Here is a 19,139-nt window from a genome sequence, read left to right on the forward strand (position 1 = left end):
AGAAACTTTACTGAAATGGTAAGTCCAAAAATGGATGTAAGCATGTATGATTGTGTTAAGTAAGAAAATCTACCTCAAATCAAGATGGGAATGGATAACTGAAGGAGAACCACAGTGGAAGGATTTTCTTTGGAGGCATGTTGAAGATGGTAGAAGACACTGAACTTTTCATATACAGACAGAACAATCCTAATGACAAAGATAACAAAATTTCATTGGGATACATAAAGGCCAACGGATATAAGGGATCTGTGCATTTTTAATACGAGGTAGGTCAAAGCTGGAACCAGTGACCAGGATGAGTTGTAGCCTTTGGAGAGGAGTACCTGGAACACTTAGTGATGATAGAGACTGCTCTTAAGAGTATGTGATTTGGACCTGGCAAGATGGCTATTAGACAAAGATGGCTATTAGACAAAGATGGCTATTAGACAAAGGCATTTCCTGTCAAGCATGTCAACCCGAGCTCAACCCCAGGACCCTTATGATGGGAGAACTGACTCCTAGAAGTTCTCCTCTGAATCCACACACAGCACGTAAGCACAAACATATACATAAGCACATGCACACACATATGCACATGCACACACATACACACAAATATACATATGGCTAAATGTAAAAAAAAGTTGTTTTTTTTTTTTTTAAAAAAGAGCAGCCAAATTAGTATCTGACTTACTGGAAACAAAAAATAGCAAAGGCATAAGAAATAATAATAATTAAGTTTACTGTCAGCAGAGTGAGTTTGCCAAGTTGTAGATTTCTGCACTGTCCATTCAGAGAAACGGCATAAGTTGGACTGTAACAGAAACAGCTAACCAAGAATTTGCAGATCAGTAATGCTGGCTCTGAAGCTCTGAGGAAGGTGCCAATGTCCTGAGGAGAGAGTCCTCCATCATTACAGAGGGGCAGATAAATGGAAGGAGAAAAGTGACAGCTAAATGTTAGGTGCTTTGAATTAGGTTTTAAAAGTTAGGTAAAGCAGATTGTGTATCAGAATTGTGTTATCTTGCAAACAGCAATCACCTAGTACACATATGGATGAGTCTCACGCCCCAGTTTCTTACAAGACTCTGGGCAGGACAACTGACTTCCCGGGTCTGTCAGTCTTCACCTTTAGACTGGGCATTGTAATGACAGCACAGCTCTTGGTGTCTGGGATTAAAATCCGCCATCCATGTGTGGCACTAATTCGTGGGGTCAGAACACCTTATGAACTCAGCACGTGCCACATGCTGTTCTGGCACTTTTACATGGTAACAGGTCTTCTAGGTGTGCTTGTTTCACTTCAGTTATTAAAATCTACCACAATTCTTCTTGAAACTGATTAAGTACAGCCCACTAATGTCGTCAAGCCCTGCAATCCAGCATGAGATCTAGACTGAGCCAAGAGAGCAGCAGTCCACTGTAAGCCATGTCTAGGGAAATAGCATAATGGAAGGGATGACTGCTGCCTTCAAAGAGGAGGAAAGACGCTCAAAGCTTCAGGTGATAGGGCAATACAAGGACAATGACAGACTTGCCATAGGTGACAGGCTTCTGTTTGCCCTTTAGAATGACTCAATGTCACTGTCCCTAAATGACTCATTTCTAGGTACTCTAAGACTCTATATCCATGAGTGAGTCCCCCTTCTCTGACAAGCAGCGTGGAGCTAAAAACAGCTAGCAAAGAAAAACACTTAGCTTCTGAAACTGTCTTCAAGATCAATGTTTTTGAAATAATGGACTTTGACTCTCTTAATTTTGCAATAATGTAGAAAAGAAAAGAGAAAATATTTACCAATCACTATTCATTGTTGAATTTGATTTTGTTCTCCCAGTCACTCTACTCTGGAATCCTGTCTATGATGAACACACTCAGCTCATGACTGACTTTCGATGGAAGACTAGCTGTCAGTTGTGGGAATAAAGAATGATTGTCAAGCATACTCACGTTTGCTGCTAGGTCACCTCAGGTGTTGGTGAGCCTGCAAATTTTACGTGAAAAAATAACTTTCCTGCATAGATTTAAGGAGCTGGACTCTATAGAAGCCTTATTGAAGCATTTGATGTATCCTAAGGTAAACTATTTGTCATGTACAGTTTGGCATACATGGGCATGTATCCATCAAATGACTAGCACAATGGAGTACTCAGTATCTGTTTGGTCCAATTACCCTTTCTCTAAAGGATACCTGTTTTGCTTGAGTGTCAGCAGCAATCGAGTGAAAACCATGGTCTGAGAGTTATACTTCATGCTTTTAATTTCTCCTTTACCTGTTTGATGGAATCTCAGGCATGAAGCTTTAAGGAGACAGGAGCTGTGGGTAAGGGCGGAAGTCTAGTCTGGGAAGCCATGTTTTAGACCTTCCTTTATTGTAATTTATTTTTTCCAAAATTGAGCACAAGTTTCAGTTTTAGCATTAAACATTCCTGCCTATGGGTGACAATACTCTTCAAGAACACTGTGTCCTGCTGCCACTCTCTCCCATTGGTTAGCAGTTGCCAGCAGCAACTTAGCTAAGAGTAGGACTTCATGCCCCTCTCTGCTCTCTATGACACGCTCACCCTGGCTTGCGCTTGCACGGGGCTCGTGCATGCTGTGGTAGCCTCTATGAGCTCTTGTGTGCAACTCCTCTACCGTGTCCGGAGGACACTGTTTCCCCGTGTTCATTCACCACCTCTGACTCCAGTTCTTACTTCTGCCTCCTCTTCTATGCTGACCCCTGTGCCTCAAGAGGAGTGATACAGTCCAGATGTTCCCTTTAGGGCTGAGCATTCTGCAGTCCCTTAAATCTCTGCATCTTGCCAGTTGTGGGTCCCTGAATTAGTAGCTATCCTAATTCTTCTCTAATGAGGATTATGATATGATCTATGGGAATAATGCTAAGTCATCGGGAGTCCATTTAATACTACCTTTAGCAGAATAGTAGTAGAAGACAACCAGATTCACGAATATAGGGGCAGCACAAATTGAATTTGGTGAGTGAAAAAACAAACAAACAAGGAGAAACAAAGTTGGTTGAGAGGGAAGAGGGAACAAATCTGAGAAGTGTAGGAAGGGTGAATATGATCAAATCTCAACTCACTGTATAAAAATTCTCACTAATAAAAGGCTGAGAAAAAAACGCTGCTGTTTATGTTTGTTCTTTTTGTTTCTGTTTCAATTTTCATTCATATGAAAAAGACATTTTTCCTTCCTCAAAGAACCAAATGCATTAAATATGATTCTGGTTTATTCATCAAATGGTGTTATGTGCAGAGCCACAGATATGTGAATGCACAACAGGGTCATGGTTACTGACCTATATCAAGGTTTGTTGTGAGTGAATGTGAAGTTACCACATAGCTGAACACCATAAGCACCCTTGGCCAATGGAAGGACAGTGAGCAGGCTAGCTCTCAAGCCAGGCAGATTTGCTTAAATGAACCCACTTCTCTAAAGATCATGTGGCCTTGTAAGCCAATTTTTTAAAACCAAGACATAAACTCAGTACTAAAGATTAACTAGGTGAGTAACAACATAAATCCAAATATTTTTATGGGACACATAATGCTCATTCTTCTCATAAATTACTTTTATGTCTGTCTAGGCTTTGAGAACAACAACCTACAGTGAGTATTCTGGACCTAACATCCAGCACACAATTTTAAGATTGCCCAGCGAGAGATTTTACCATAAGCTATTTTTCTGAATTGTCATTATTCTTTTCACAGTATTCACAAGGAGATAAATATTGAAAAAGAGACTGCAAAATCCATGTTCTTCTTTCAAGTTGATGTTAACACAGGCGAGACAAACAGAACAAAAAGTAGCCACAGTGGAGGGACTTCTCCTTCCTCTCTCAGTTCGCATGGAGTTTTTAATGTCTAAAACTTGCCATGAAGATTTCTCTCTGCTCAACAGCAAAAACCAACACATTAATTTTTTCACTTTATTTTCCGCTGTATAAAAGAAAATGTGGAAGCAAAATAATGTATCAGCAACAGCACAGAAGTTGGCCAAGGAGAGATTCCCTTATAAAGTTGTTGGAAGGTTGTGAAGTTACATAGACAATCAGAACAAACTAATCTCATGATATTATATTGTCTCAGAATTCTACAAGGATAATTATATATTAAAAGAATTCCTAGAACCAAAATTACTAACAAATTCAATGTCTTTTAAAAGTTTTATCATATTTATTTATGTACTTATTCATTTACTAATGCATAGAGATGTGTTATGATGTGTGTCCTGTGCGTATGTTGAGGTCAGAGGATGACATCAAGGAGTCTTTCTCTCTTTCTGTCTCCCAGAACGGTAGGTTCTGGGAATGGAGCTCAGGTCATCAGGCTCCATGGCTCCTACACATCATAAGCCATCTCACTGGCCAAGTGAATTTCACTAGAAACTTGAATGGCAGATTTTAAGGGACAGATTTCTACCTTTCTTTCTTCGTTGGATCTTTAAATGTTATTTAATGAGCATATAGTATTAAAAATGTAAAATACTTGACAGTTTTCTGGATCATCTATACACACTTCTCCAATAGTAAAGGGAAGGAGTCCATCTTAGTCTAGACCAGTGTGGTCTAAAACAGTAGCTACTAAAATGTAGCAATTTAAGTAAAAAAAGTCTAGTGTTTCAGTAACACTGGCTACTTAGTCATCATCAATGACAACCTTAAGACACAAAGTAGAATGTCTTTAACATCAAAGAAGATCCTGTTACAAAGAGCTGCTCTTTAAACACAGATACCAGTGACCTACAAGGAGAAAAGTTTCTAGTCTGTGCTGTATCAGCAACCTCAGACCATTGAGGGGGACTATGCTAGAGAAAGGAATGTGGTCATGGCCTGATGAGAAAGTGAGTCATAAATCATTATGCATTTGGGCTACTGTCTGTAGACGGCATTGCTAGCACCTAATATATTCACACACACACACACACATACACACACACACACACACAAATCACATTTTAAAGGTTTGTGTACTTGAAAAAACAAGAATTTACTCTGAAATGAAATGAGTTCTACCAGCATCTATCCTTCCTAGACAGTAAATATATTTGCCTTTATCTTGGGGAAACAGAAAAGCAAAACACAAAATAAGAATTTTAGAAAAATACAATATTTTTTCTGGAAAATAAGTCAAAGGAGTAAGTTCTTTTGAGAAATTAGCACCTGAAACATTAACAAAATCCCCTATGATGATAAGAATTTAGGAGCAATCTCCCACCCTGCTTTATTTGAGAAGGACCTGGTGAAGCAGTAATGATACAATTTACAAGCGAACAGTCATGGAAGCTCAAGTTACAACACTTGTGCAGCTGATATTTTATTACAGATTACACATTCCTATTAGGATGTTTATTTAATATTCTTGATTTATCCTCATCATTGTAAGAAGATGTTCCAGTCGATTTAAAATTAATGGACTGCCGTCCTTTTGAATACGCAGGCCAGATTTTACTGACATGGTCTGAACGCCACAAAAGACCAATTATCTTTGTTGAAGTATGCCGAGATCCTCAGGCCCTCTTCGATGTTTTCTACTCTTGAGATTTAAAACTGAACTTTTCTGCCAAGAAAATTGAGACAGCATAAATTGTAGGCATTAAGAATTAAGTTGCACTAAAAGTATTCTAATTTTTCGTGGCTTTCTATACAATTCAAAAATTATATCTACTTTTCAAGGTCACTAAATAATTCATAAAGTTAAGGATCCCATCACCATAGCAATTAATATTACTGGTTAACTGCTATTAAGTAAATGCTACACCATATATCTTAATGTTGACTTAGAGAACCAGGGCAGCTAGAAAAACAAACCTACCTGCTGGGGTCAGAGGTCAGAAACTTATTATTCTGTTGGTTCTGTAAATCTGTTTCCACATATATAAAATGAAGCATGCATAACAATATGTATTTCAGGAGGTCACCTTTGCTGCAGAATATAAGAAGGTTACTTATCGTAAACTATGGTCAATATTAGCAAGGAAAATTACTTGAAACAAAGCCAGAGAAAAACATCTTATGACTTAAAAAAGAGATCATAACAAGATTGTCTCCCTATAGATATATCTAGCAATGTAAACACGCAGATGTAACATATGTATTAATTCATTTTATCAAAAGGTGCTTATAAAAAGAATAACTTAAAATGTAAAATATAACCAATTTAAAAACATTTATAATATGAAATATACATTTTGAATTTATGACACGTGTCATAAAAATAAAAAATGAGGTTGTTAGAAAAAAGAAACATTTAAGACAAATGAAAGCTATAGGAATCCCACTTTCATTAAATAACTATAGTGGTTAGGGTTTTTATGCCAACTTGACACAGCCAGGAATATCTGTGAAGAAGGAACCTCAATTGACAAAATGCATCCCTAAGACTGGCCAGCAGGCAAGTCTGTAGGAGCAATTTCGTAAGTAATAGGGATGTGGAAGGGCCCAGCACATTGTAGGTGATGTGGCCCTGGGCAAGCAATCCTGAGCTGTGTAAGAAGGGAAACTGAGCAAGCCACGGGGAGCAAGCCAGGTAGCAGAGCCCTTCCTTGCCTCCTCTCAGCTCCTATCGCCAAGTTCCTTCCTTGGGTTCCTGCCCTGATTTCCCTAAGTTATGAACTATAACCCAAAACTGAAACAAGCCCTTCTCGCTCTAATTGCCTTTGGTCGGTGTTTTATCAAAGCAACAGAAAGGAGACAAGGATAGTAAATGAAAAGTCAACTCCTTCTTCCTTGATGCAAACAGATTACGCATTATGTAGTTTACACAGAAAGAAAGGAAAACAGAAGGGATTTACTAATTGAAAGAAAACTGACTAAAATAACAGTATCTGTGTCCACCATTACCAACATCCACATTGCTAACTGTGACCAAGGATTCTAGACAACATTCATCAACAAAACCATTTCCCCAAATTGAAGAAGACATTTTTCCCAGTAAACTCTTTTCTACCATGTATTTTCTTATTTATTCCACAGCTCAGTGAATGTTAACTGTGGGCATTAATGTTGCTATCTTTCTCTCTTTTCTATCGCTATTAATTATGTACTAAATATTACAGAAACACAAGTGCTGCCTCATGGGTGGAGTGGCAGTTGAAGAGGAAGAACAAGAACACCAGTTCCCATCCTGACAGAGCAATGTACAAACTACTGGACAGACAGACCACATCTCAGGTCTCAGCACCACCCAGGTTAGGGATAGAGTGGCTAAAGCAATTCACATGATTTTTAAAGTCTCAAACAAAGTATAAAACAAATTATATTTTTTATCCAAAATAGAAGTAATCACTAAAGTGAAAGATTATGTTTTAAGTATTAATTAACTATAAATATTAACATGGTTTACTAATACCTAAAAATAAGTAAAATCCTTTTGGGTAACTGATAGTGCAGAGCTACTTTGAAATTCTGAGCACAGTTCAATGGAATCAAATATTATTTAATAAAGGGAGGAATAAACAATTCACACTGAGTGTATAGACAGGGGGAATAATAAGATGGTTTGACAGAAGTTTTGTCTTTTTTTTGTCTTGTAAGAATGAAACGGAGGTACTTAACCAAGGTGTAAAGAACCATTTGTATATGAGGGAGGCTTGATCTTTTGGGCTAAAAATAAATTATTTGGGACATTCAATGAAGGGCCACAAATCATCAAAATAAGCCAGCATACATAAAGATTGACATTAAAGGTGTATCCTAAGCTACTTCATTCTTAACAGCAGTCATATGATTACAATACGATTAGAACAGTAATCATGTTAGTCAGCTTTGGTTACTGCAATAAGATACAAGTTAAGGCAACCCTAATTTGAAAATTCAAATTCCAAATGCTGTAAAATCCTAAATATATGTTATTCAAAAAGTTTGGGCCTTGTAGCATTCTGAATCTCAGATGTTCTAATCAGAGATACTTAACAAGTATAGTTTATACAAACATTCAAAAAAAAAAAAGTTAAAGTGTTTACTATCCTATAGCCCTAGGCTTTCCAGAAGGGATCATATTAGTTACTTTCTAGTGGCTGTAACAAAACACAAGCACAAAGCAATGAGGAGGAAAGGGTTGAAGTAAAGGCAGCTGGAGACTGCAGAAGCTGGTGAGAGGCATCCCCAGCCAGGAAGCATAGGTTAATGAATTCCAGTTTCTGGTCCCTTTTGTCCTTTGTTCAGCCCAGGAACCACTCTGAAGGAGGGTGCCACTCACAGCTAAGGTGACTCTTCCACTCCCCTTAACCCAATCTAGACAATCCACACAGGCATGTACAGAGGCTAGCTAATCTAGATGAGTGCTCACATGCGTGTCAGGAGACCAGTGGCTTATCCTAGGCTTGTCATGCTGACAACCAAGATAACCAGGACAGGAATGTTCAACTTGCTAGACTGGTTGCTTGAATAACAACCAAATCGTGCTCGCTTTGGCAGCACATATACTAAAATTGGAATGATACAGAGAAGATTAGCATGGCCCCTGCGCAAGGATGACACGCAAATTCGTGAAGCATTCCATATTTTTGAAGCAATTCCACTAAAATCAGGGACTAGACAAGGCTGTCCTCTCTCTCCATATCTTTTCAATATAGTACTTGAAGTTCTAGCTAGAGCAATTAGACAACATAAGAAGGTCAAGGGGATACAAATTGGAAAGGAAGAAGTCAAATTATCACTATTTGCAGATGACATGATAGTCTACTTAAGTGACCCGAAAACCTCCACCAGAGAACTCCTACAGCTGATAAACACCTCAGAAAAGTGGCTGGTTATAAAATCAACTCAAGCAAATCAGTTGCCTCCCTATACTCAAAGGATAAGCAGGCTGAGAAAGAAGTTAGGGAAACGACACCCTTCAAAATAGCCACAAACAATATAAAGTATCTTGGTGTGACTCTAACCAAACAAGTCAAAGATCTATATGACAAGAACTTCAGGTCTCTGAAGAAGGAAATCAAAGAAGACCTCAGAAAATGGAAAAATCTGCCATGCTCCTGGATTGGCAGGATTAATATAGTTAAAATGGCCATCTTGCCAAAAGCGATCTACAGATTCAATGCAATCCCCATCAAAATCCCAACTCAGTTCTTCACAGAGTTAGAAAAAGCAATTCTCAATTTCATCTGGAATAACAAGAAACCCAGGATAGCTAAAACTATTCTCAACAACAAAAGAAATTCTGGGGGAATCAGTATCCCTGAATTCAAGCAATACTACAGAGCAAAAGTGTTAAAAACTGCATGGTATTGGCACAGTGACAGACAAGTGGACCAATGGAATAGAATTGAAGATCCAGAAATGAATCCACACACCTATGGTCACTTGATCTTCGACAAAGGAGCCAAAAACATCCAGTGGAAAAAAGATAGCCTTTTCAACAAATGGTGCTGGATCAATTGGAGGTCAGCATGCAGAAGAATGCGAATTGATCCATTCTTATCTCCATGTACTAAACTTCACTCCAAGTGGATCAAGGACCTCCATGTAAAACCAGACACACTGAAACTAATAGAAAAGAAACTGGGGAAGACCCTTGAGGACATGGGCACAGGGGAAAAGTTCCTGAACAGATCACCAATAGCTTATGCTTTAAGATCAAGAATTGATCAAATGGGACCTCATAAAATTACAAAGTTTCTGTAAGGCAAAGGACACTGTTAAAAGGACAAAACGGCAACCATCAAATTGGGAAAGGATATTCACCAACCCCACATCTGATAGAGGGCTAATATCCAATATATACAAAGAACTCAAGAAGTTAGACCCCAGGGAACCAAATAACCCTATTAAAAAATGGGGTACAGATCTTAACAAAGAATTTTCACCTGAAGAAATTCAGATGGCCGAGAGGCACCTTAAGAAGTGTTCAATATCATTAGTCATTGGGGAAATGCAGATCAAAACAACCCTGAGATTTCACCTTACACCAGTCAGGATGGCTAAGGTCAAAAACTCAGGAGACAGCAGGTGTTGGCGAGGATGTGGAGAAAGAGGAACACTCTTCCACTGCTGGTGGGGCTGTAAGATGGTACAACCACTGTGGAAATCAGTCTGGAGGTTCCTCAGAAAACTGGACATGAGACTTCCAGAGGACCCTGCTATACCTCTCCTGGGCATATACCCAAAGGATTCCCTGGCATGCAATAAAGACACATGCTCTATTATGTTCATAGCAGCCTTATTTATAATAGCCAGAAGCTGGAAAGAACCCAGATGCCCCTCAAAGGAGGAATGGATACAGAAAATGTGGCATATTTATACAATGGAATACTACTCAGCAATTAGAAACAATGAATTCACAAAATTTTTAGGCAAATGGTTTGATCTGGAAATTATCATCCTAAGTGAGGTAACCCAGTCACAAAAGAATACACATGGAATGCAATCTCTGATAAGTGGATATTAATTAGCCCAGAAGCCCTGAATACCCAAGGCACAAATAGCATAACAAATGACTCCCATGAAGATGTGTACAGAGGGTCCTGATCCTGGAAAGGATTGATCTAGCATGGGAAGGGAATATAAGGACAGAGAAAAAGGAGGGAGGTGATTGGAGAAGGGATGGAGAGAAGAAGGTTTATGGGACATATGGGGAGGGGGGATCCAGGAAAGGGGAAATCATTTGGAATGTAAACAAAGAATATAGAAAATAAAAATATTAAAAAAAAAAAAGAATAACAACCAAACCACGTATTTTCTCACACTCCTGGCGGTGAGTGTTCAAACTCTGTATGACAACAAGGTGCAGCACGTATGCAGGTCCTCTGGTTTCTAGACAGCTGTTATCCTCTGTCCTCACATGGCAAGGAGAGGACAAGTGCAGGCTGTGTGGTATCTCTTCTTATAAAGCCCCTAACCTCACTATAAGAGCTCCAGCTTCATGCCTTCCTCTCACTATAACTGCCTCCAACAACACCATCTCTAAATGGCATCAAACCGAGGGCTCATTCCTTAACAATAATTTAGGGAAGAGTAGACAAGATTGCGTCCATAACATCCAACGGCATTGGACTGGTATGGAAAGTGGTCCTTAGCACTTGGCAATGCACAGAAATTGATTGTCAGCATTAATTGTTGTTCATGAAGTATGATACTATAAAAGAAAGAGCCACAAATCCTATTGTATTAGCAGGACCTAAGTCTCCTTCCAGTTCCTCTCTCTAGGAAAGCTTTTAGAGAAGTACTGCTCAGAAGTCAACAAGCTCTTTTTTAACATGGTCATCTTACTGCATGGGTTATAGACTTTAAAATGACAGAAAAGTAACACACTGTTGATTATAAACAAATCACATAAAATACAAAAATTACCCTTCTGTGAAACAATAACAATTTGTTATTGAAGACATAAAGGTAAATTTTCCCACCTGTTCTACATTTTTTTAAATAGGCCAAACCTAGCAGGAATCTCTAATTATCATACCAGTGGGAAGGCTTAACAAGGGTGTCACTGGCTCAAAAATGCAATTTGATTCTCAGCATGACTGCAAGAATGGCAATTTACAACCTCCAGCCAGTATGTATGAATATTAAGATTTTGATAATTTACACAATGGAGAGCTTATTGCTCTTGGACTGGCTGGAACAACAGAAAAGGATCTTTTGAGGACCCTTACATTAACACTAGATTTATTACCTAGTGCTACATTTCAGGTACAAAAATCATAACAGTCCACTGATACTGGACTGTCTAGGTTATTATAACTTCTGTGTTTAAACTAGGGTCATATTTTGCTTAAATAAATAGCCTGAACTGAAAAACAATCAAGTCATTAGACAAATGCCCAAATTACATATAGTATTGGGCTATATATATTTAAATTCCATAAATATAATAATGACTTTAAAAAATTCATAAAACATAATCCCATCTACTTGATGTTTAAGGACAAGCAAAATTAATCTACAGTAAGATACCAAAAAATAATTATTAAACAAAGAAATTTGAAACTTTTTGACTATTGGTTCAAAGAATTTTGAATTTTGGAGCATTTGGATTTCAGATTTTCAAATTGAGAAGGCTTAACTAGCAGAGTCTATGCAGATATTCTAAAAGACAGACTATTTTTACATTTTAACTCTTAGAGTCTCGAACACAAGGCACTGTCAGTGAGCATTACATAAATGGGAAGCTTTATGACTTAGAAATATTCTCCATCTCAGGCGGACTGTGTCCTGAGCGGTCTTTCACTCTGTTGTTCCCTGCATACCTGGCTGAGCTGGCTGCTTGGTCACAGGAGCCAAAATGGTGGCGACCTCAGACCGCAGGGCACCCTCTAACAGCAGGACTCCCTGCAGGTCAGATGCTCCCTTGCAGAGACCAGACAGCTGTAGAGCTAGCTGCCCAGCTCCTATGTGCAAAAGGAATCCAGTCAGACTGTGTCCTGACTGACTGTTCACTCTGTTGTTCCCTGCGTACCTGGCTGAGCTGGTTGGTTGGTCACAGCATCTTTAATTATCAGGGAAATGCAAATCAAAAACACTGAGATTCCACCTTACACCAGTCAGAATGGCTAAGATGAAAAATTCAGGGGACAGCAGTTGCTGGAGAGGATGTGAGGAAAAAGGAACACTTCTTCATTGTTGGTGGGATTGCAAGCTGGTAAGACCACTCTGGAAATCAGTTTGACGATTCCTCAGAAAATTAGACATAGTACTACTAGCGGACGCAGCTATACCACTCCTGGGCATATACCCAGAAGATGCTCCTATATGTAATAAGGACACATGCTCCACTATCTTCATAGCTGCCTTATTTATAATAGCCAGAAGATAGAAAGAACCCAGATGTCCTCAACAGAGGAATGAATGCAGAAACTACGGTATACATACACAATGGAGTACTATGCAGTTGTTAAAAACAATGAATTCATGAAATTCTTAGGCAAATGGATGGAACTAGAAAGTGGCATCCTGAGTGAGGCAACCCAATCACAAAAGAACACACATGGTATGCACTCACTAATAAATGGATGTTAGCCCAAAAGCTCAAAATAAGCAAGCTATAATACACCCAGCTCGAGAAGGAGGAGGACTTAAGAGAGGCTGCTTTGGTTCCTCTAAGAAAGGGAACAAAACAGTCACAGGAGCAATAATAAGGGAGACAATGTGTGGAGCAGAGACTCAAGTAAAGGCCACCCAGAGACTGCCCTACCTGGGGATTCATCCTATAAACAGTCAACAAACCCTGACACTACTAAGGATGACAAGAAGTGTATATCAAAAGGAGCATGCCATGGTTGTCTCCGGAGGGGCCCTGCCAGAGCCTTACACATACAGAGGCAGATGCTAGCAACCAACTATTGAACTGGGTATGGGGTCCTCAATGGAGGAGCTGGAGGTTGGTCTGGAGGAGCTGAAGGGGTTGACAGCCCCATGGGAAGAACAATGATTTCAGACACCCAGATGCCCCAAGACTCCCAGGGACTGAACCATCAACCAAGGGGTACACATGGTTCCAGCCAAAAAATGTGGCAAAGGAAGGCATTGTTAGGTGGCCCGAACAAAGGGAAACTGAGGGGGGGGGGAGTGTGTTGGGTGGAGAGGCATATAGGTGGAGGCAGGGGGAAGGAGGAAGGGGAGGGGTTGGGGGTTTTAGGGGAGATATCGGGAAAGGTTTTGCCATTGGCAATGTAAATGAAAATGATATTCAATAAAAAAATAAATTAAAAAAAGGAATATTCTACAAGACAATTAGATGATCAGGACATGAGTATATGCACACAGAAACATTATCTCTACATGCAAGACTCAGAGATTTCATGATCTGTATTTTGTATCTTAATAAAATGGAGAAAAACACACTCAAAATGTTAGGTAACTTTCTAATAAAAATAAAGAATAGATCAAAAATGCTAGATAACTATCTAATAAATACACAACTGTTATCATCTTTCATAAAACAAAATTTTCTATGGCAACTACACTTGAATAAGTACCAAGCGCTTACACATTTAGTGGGCTTTAAAAGCCCTCTTGTTTAGTGTTACATATTTTACATCTCAATGTGGCTACAACTCCTAATCCTCCTGCAGAGATTCCAACATAAGCCAGCTATTGATAAACAATTGCTGCTCCTGTAAGGAGTTTTATTTATTTTCTTTGCTTATCAGCTTAATACATAGGAGATATGCACTTGAAAAGGATCAGGTTCTGCTGCAAACAAGACTAAATGATTATGGAGTGGGCATCTTTATAATTGTGTTTTGTTTTCCCCTGGTTGTTTCTCAAGGACTATGAAAGAAATTGAACCATAAAGCTTAACCCGACATAAAGGTATTAGCTCACAACATTAAACCACAAAGATAAGCGAGACAGTTGTTTATGAAAAAACACAGTTCCCCATTATCCTTTTGAGATTTTATAAAAGGACTAAATATTGATGCATTTCTAAGTCAGACATTCGCAAACAGGAGTCTGTTTTTGCTGCTCCTAATTTGTCAAGATCAGGTGAACAGAATGGTTTTACAGAGCACAGGCTTCATTCTTACAAAGGCTCTGCAGCCCTTCTGTGATTTATAATTTATGTTTTTTTCTTAGTTCACTTCAGGGGAATCACTCAGAGGGCACCATTCTTATGGAGAGAAGTTAAATATCAACACAAACAAACACACACAAGTCAAATGGGAAGTCTCTGAATCTGGTCACCACAAAGCACCAACAAAGGTTAGCTAAGAAAAGATGCTCACCATCCTGTTCCAGTACAACCGCTGCCAGTTGAGCTGAGTCCACCCAGTTTTAAAATTGTGTCTATCACATTAACACAGGAATGTTTTTTAACATTATTTGGATCTGCTGTGTACTGACATTGTAGGTGTCAAAGAGTGCTGCTGATTGAGTTAGTTCCTCAAACTAACATTCTGACAAGAATGTTACACCTAATGTAACATTGCATGTTCCCCTCAAGGAGATACAAAATGGATCTAAATATCTTTATACCAAGAAGAAACAATTCTTCAGGAAATGGAATATCGTGTTTGATGGGCCTCACCAATAAGTAAAGAAACACTGAGTGAATCAATTCAATAGAGAATAAACAATAATTTCATCTCAAGTAATAGGATCAGAAGCCTGATAAGTCCAGTAAAAAATGCAGTAGGACAGACTTTATGGCCAGTGACTACCTATCCCATTTAAAGGAAAATTTAAAAACAAGACAAAACCAAACCAAAGCAAAATAATCATAAGCATAAAAATAAACATAATCAAATACATACGTGTTGGATGACCAACTGCAGAAATATAACATATGTCAGAAGTCTTTATTCTGAGGACAAAAGGACTCAGAATAGGAAACACATCCCCTAAATTAAAGATATTTCATTTATATTACAAAAGAAATATTTTAAATACTTTTACATGCTTTAGAATATACCCCAATTAAGGTTTCAAGCGAATTTTGAATTTTCCAAAAATCAGTAAAACTATTTTGCTCTAGCTAAAATATCTACTTAAAAAAATGAACTTAAAAAAATGTTTTTTTTTACATTTTCTAGGGATTTCATGCATGCATAAAAATACCTCAAATTTATTGTGTGCCCACTTGGGGAATGTCTATGATACTCTGAAACACTTAGCACTTTATGATGCTTCCGCACTGAAACAGGTCCCTATTTCAGACAGGAACTCAAGCAGGCACAGAATGACTAAGCAGTTTACTCATGGCAACGGCCTGAATAAACAGCTGCTATTCAAACTCAGCAACCTGATATAGAGTTTAATTGTCTTCTACTACATATGGGCACTGCTCGTGTAATTCCATATAGCATCAGTATTATGTAAAGGGAGTCATTTTTATTTATGAGTGGAAGAAAAATGGTTTTGAAGAGCATATATTTTTCCATAAAAAAATAAAACAAAATAAAAACAAAAAAAATTCACCACTTATATCACCCTTCAATCATACTTCCTGTGCCACCCACCTAACATACCATGCAGGGGCAAGGAAAGGATAAACCTGGACACCACCAAGCCATGTGAAATCTCTGATACCAGGAGATAGAGTGCTCTTTCTTTCTTCTCATTACTCAAAATGGATATCTCCAGTATCTCTTGTTCCTTTAAAATCCTGTCAAATAAGGAATTTATTTTATTTCCTCTTTTATTAATGGGATGATCTTTAAGGATAAAAATTAAAGGTTCTGAAAAATATTACGATTTTTCTCTTTAACAATTTCAAATAATAAATGCTACTGATACCATGCATGTCTTATCATTCATAGCTTTGTTCAAGAGGGTGACGAGACACAAAAGGAATATTTCATTAGCAATATCATGATCATGCATTATTTCTTATGTGTTCTCACAAAAAGCAAAACTTTATCTAAATGAAAGTGAATAATTTAAAACTCTCTATATGATAAATATCTCATTCTGAATATTTTCACAGGGACAGAAAAAGCTTCTTAGAACGAATATCCTTATTATATCCAAATTTATAGCTAGAAATGAAAAGATAGGGCATTCTAGACAGATAATTAGAAAAATATTTTGCCAATTTATATTTACTTTAAAAAAATAGCAAAGTGACCAAAATAGTCTAGACTTGTCATCTTCCTCATGAATGCTGGGACCGACCAAGGAGCTAGCTGCACTTCTGAGCCTCTTCCCATGGTGGGCCTCCCTGTAATTCCTCTCTGATTGGTCCATATGCCAAGCTCACTAGCAATTACACCCATGAATACCAGTGCCTTGTGAGATGAGAACATGACCACTGTGACCTACCATCTACAGCCCAGGAGTAGCAGAGAGAGAGAGAGAGAGAGAGAGAGAGAGAGAGAGAGAGAGAGAACAGCTATGAATGGAGGAGATTCCCTTCCCAAGGGTTCCACAGTAAAAAATGCAACAAACAAATAAGAATCAAATGTTTTAGCAGAAAATATTTTTCAATTAATTAAAAATATGATACTTTCTCATAACAGAAACATGCAGGTACATATAACACTACTTAACAGATTATTAAAAAAAGGGCCAACTTTTATATAACTCCAAGGAAAGAAAAAGTTGCCTTGAAAATAGCAAAATAAATAATCAATGTGTCTAAATGCATCTATTATTTTTGTATGATAGTTCTCTTTACTGCATATCCCAAAACAAAAGAAGTGTGGATAACAGTGAAAGAATCCAAGTGTGCTTTATCCTCTGAGTCAGAAGTCTTACTATTAAAAAATGACTGTTATCCACTATCCTTCTATCACTTCTCAAGCTCCGTGAAGCACACCTAACTTTATTTGGGGGAAAGACAGGAGAGTTGGTTTCAGACAGAGTCATACACAGTCCAGGTTGTTCTTGAACTCTGTTAGTGCCTCCACTTTTGAGTGTTGTGATTACAAGTTTGATCCACCATGCTCAGGCCTATAACAAATTTATTGTATATTAACATTTTTAGAACTAATATTTCATAAATATTTATTGAAATGTATTTGGTGCCTTCCAGTTAGTGAATGTTTTTATATATATTTATTTACTTTCTTCTAAAACAAGTGTTTAGGGTATAAAAAAATTTCTGCCAAACAACCAATCAATAAAAATACAATCTATCACCATTTAAAAGAAATGGAAAAGTATTCAGTCTCACTGAAGCAGCAGGAGAAGCTTCAGGTACCGTGGCTGGAAAACATGAAATCTCTTTCTTTTTTTAGAGGCAGAGGCTCACTGTATAGCCATGGCTGTCCTGAAGCTTATTATATTGACAATCTGGCCTCAAACTCACATTCTCCTGTCACTACCTCTTAAGTGCTCAGATTAAAGGTATGTGCCACCATGACTGGCTGAAATCTTTTTTGTAAATACCTGGGTCTATTAAATTTATAAGTTTGCTTGTGTTTCCCTTCTGTGGGCTCATAAGTAAATAGGTAGCAGCATTTTCATGGACTGCTGTGATTCTATACAGTCAGATTGAAAACCCGATTACTGATGGTTTATTTCCAAGACCCCTATCCAGACAGCCCATAAGATCAGACATTGTTTCCCTGTGCATCAAAATAAAAAGTAGTTTCTGCTGAAGCATCTTACAGACGTCAACTCAAAACGGTCCAATGCAGTCTGTATTTTCAGTTTGCTGATGATGACTATTCCTAGCTAAGAGATTAGGAAGTCTGGCCAACTTAACCTTGTGCCATGTAAAGCCCACAAATCCTTGAATGAAGTGGCAATTTTGCCTTTTTTTCCAATCCTATCTACCACCTTACAATGCCCTCCACTAGTGCAGTAGCATCTTCTGTGGAGGAGAGTGGCCATCTACCCAGACACCCATTGTAAATGTGGGAGAATCACAGCAGCATGTCATTATTTGTATGTTCAACACCAAAGAAATGGTTTCCTCAAGTTTTTGAGTATTCTACATGTGGATCTATCTCTTACAGACACATGAGGGAACTGACATCATCAAAGCTTATTCTTCTAGTACCAAAATGTGAAATGCTTTCAATAATTTTTGCTTTCAATAAATGTTGATTATTGACATGCAGATCTTGCAAAACATTCAGATTCACTCTTCTGAATCTGAGATATTACTCTCACATGAGTCTTTAATTGTGGTCTCCAGTGAAGAACTACCTGTGGAGGTGTGCAGTGGGTGAGTCACTTAAACAAGAGGCAAAGTACCAAAGAGTCAGTTAACACAACTTGCGTAGGAACCTTGACATGCACATATGCCATGACCTTACGCTAAATCTGTGTCTACTTAACCTGTGTAGGCCAGAGATAAATACTGGAACAATTCCATATCTTATACACAGAGGAAACAGAGAAAGGCAGTAGTAGTCTTACGGTCCATAGCTACACTTAGGAGCTTCGTCATACCACTTCCCTCTTCAAGACATGGGGTAGTTAGTAATCATTGGAATTCAGCAAAACATAAGAGCCTTCAGAAATGAACCTACATATAAGGAGTGAGTGCACACACTGTAGGTATTATGATGTCCTTAAGGCAGCCTGCTTACACATTCCTAATGAACTATGGCAAATGAGCAGACAAGTTCCCTAAAGCAGTGAGACTTCTGATTTATTCAAAATTAAATTAAGTCACTCCCAAATAGACATAAAAGAATGAAATTACCTATGACTAACTAAAGGATAATTAACACACTTGAAAACTGTACAAAAATTGGGTTAAAATTTCATCTTTTTATGTCAAAATCAGTAACATGGAATTACATAGGTCAACATGAATAT

The 19,139-nt window shown here is 38.1% G+C and overlaps 1 protein-coding gene and 1 non-coding gene across 2 annotated transcripts in view; one reads left to right on the forward strand and one right to left on the reverse strand.

The window, feature by feature from the left end:
* Prkn (parkin RBR E3 ubiquitin protein ligase) overlaps positions 1-19,139 on the reverse strand; it is a 1,193,927-nt gene that overhangs the window by 1,148,484 nt on the left and 26,304 nt on the right. The gene's annotated exons all lie outside the window — the stretch shown is intronic.
* Positions 8,387-8,493, forward strand: LOC127674263 (U6 spliceosomal RNA). Its single transcript, XR_007975315.1, has one exon. It is a non-coding gene; the product is annotated as a U6 spliceosomal RNA (small nuclear RNA).

Source organism: Apodemus sylvaticus, chromosome 23, assembly GCF_947179515.1.
Source record: "Apodemus sylvaticus chromosome 23, mApoSyl1.1, whole genome shotgun sequence".
In the NCBI taxonomy this organism is placed as follows: Eukaryota; Metazoa; Chordata; class Mammalia; order Rodentia; family Muridae; genus Apodemus; species Apodemus sylvaticus.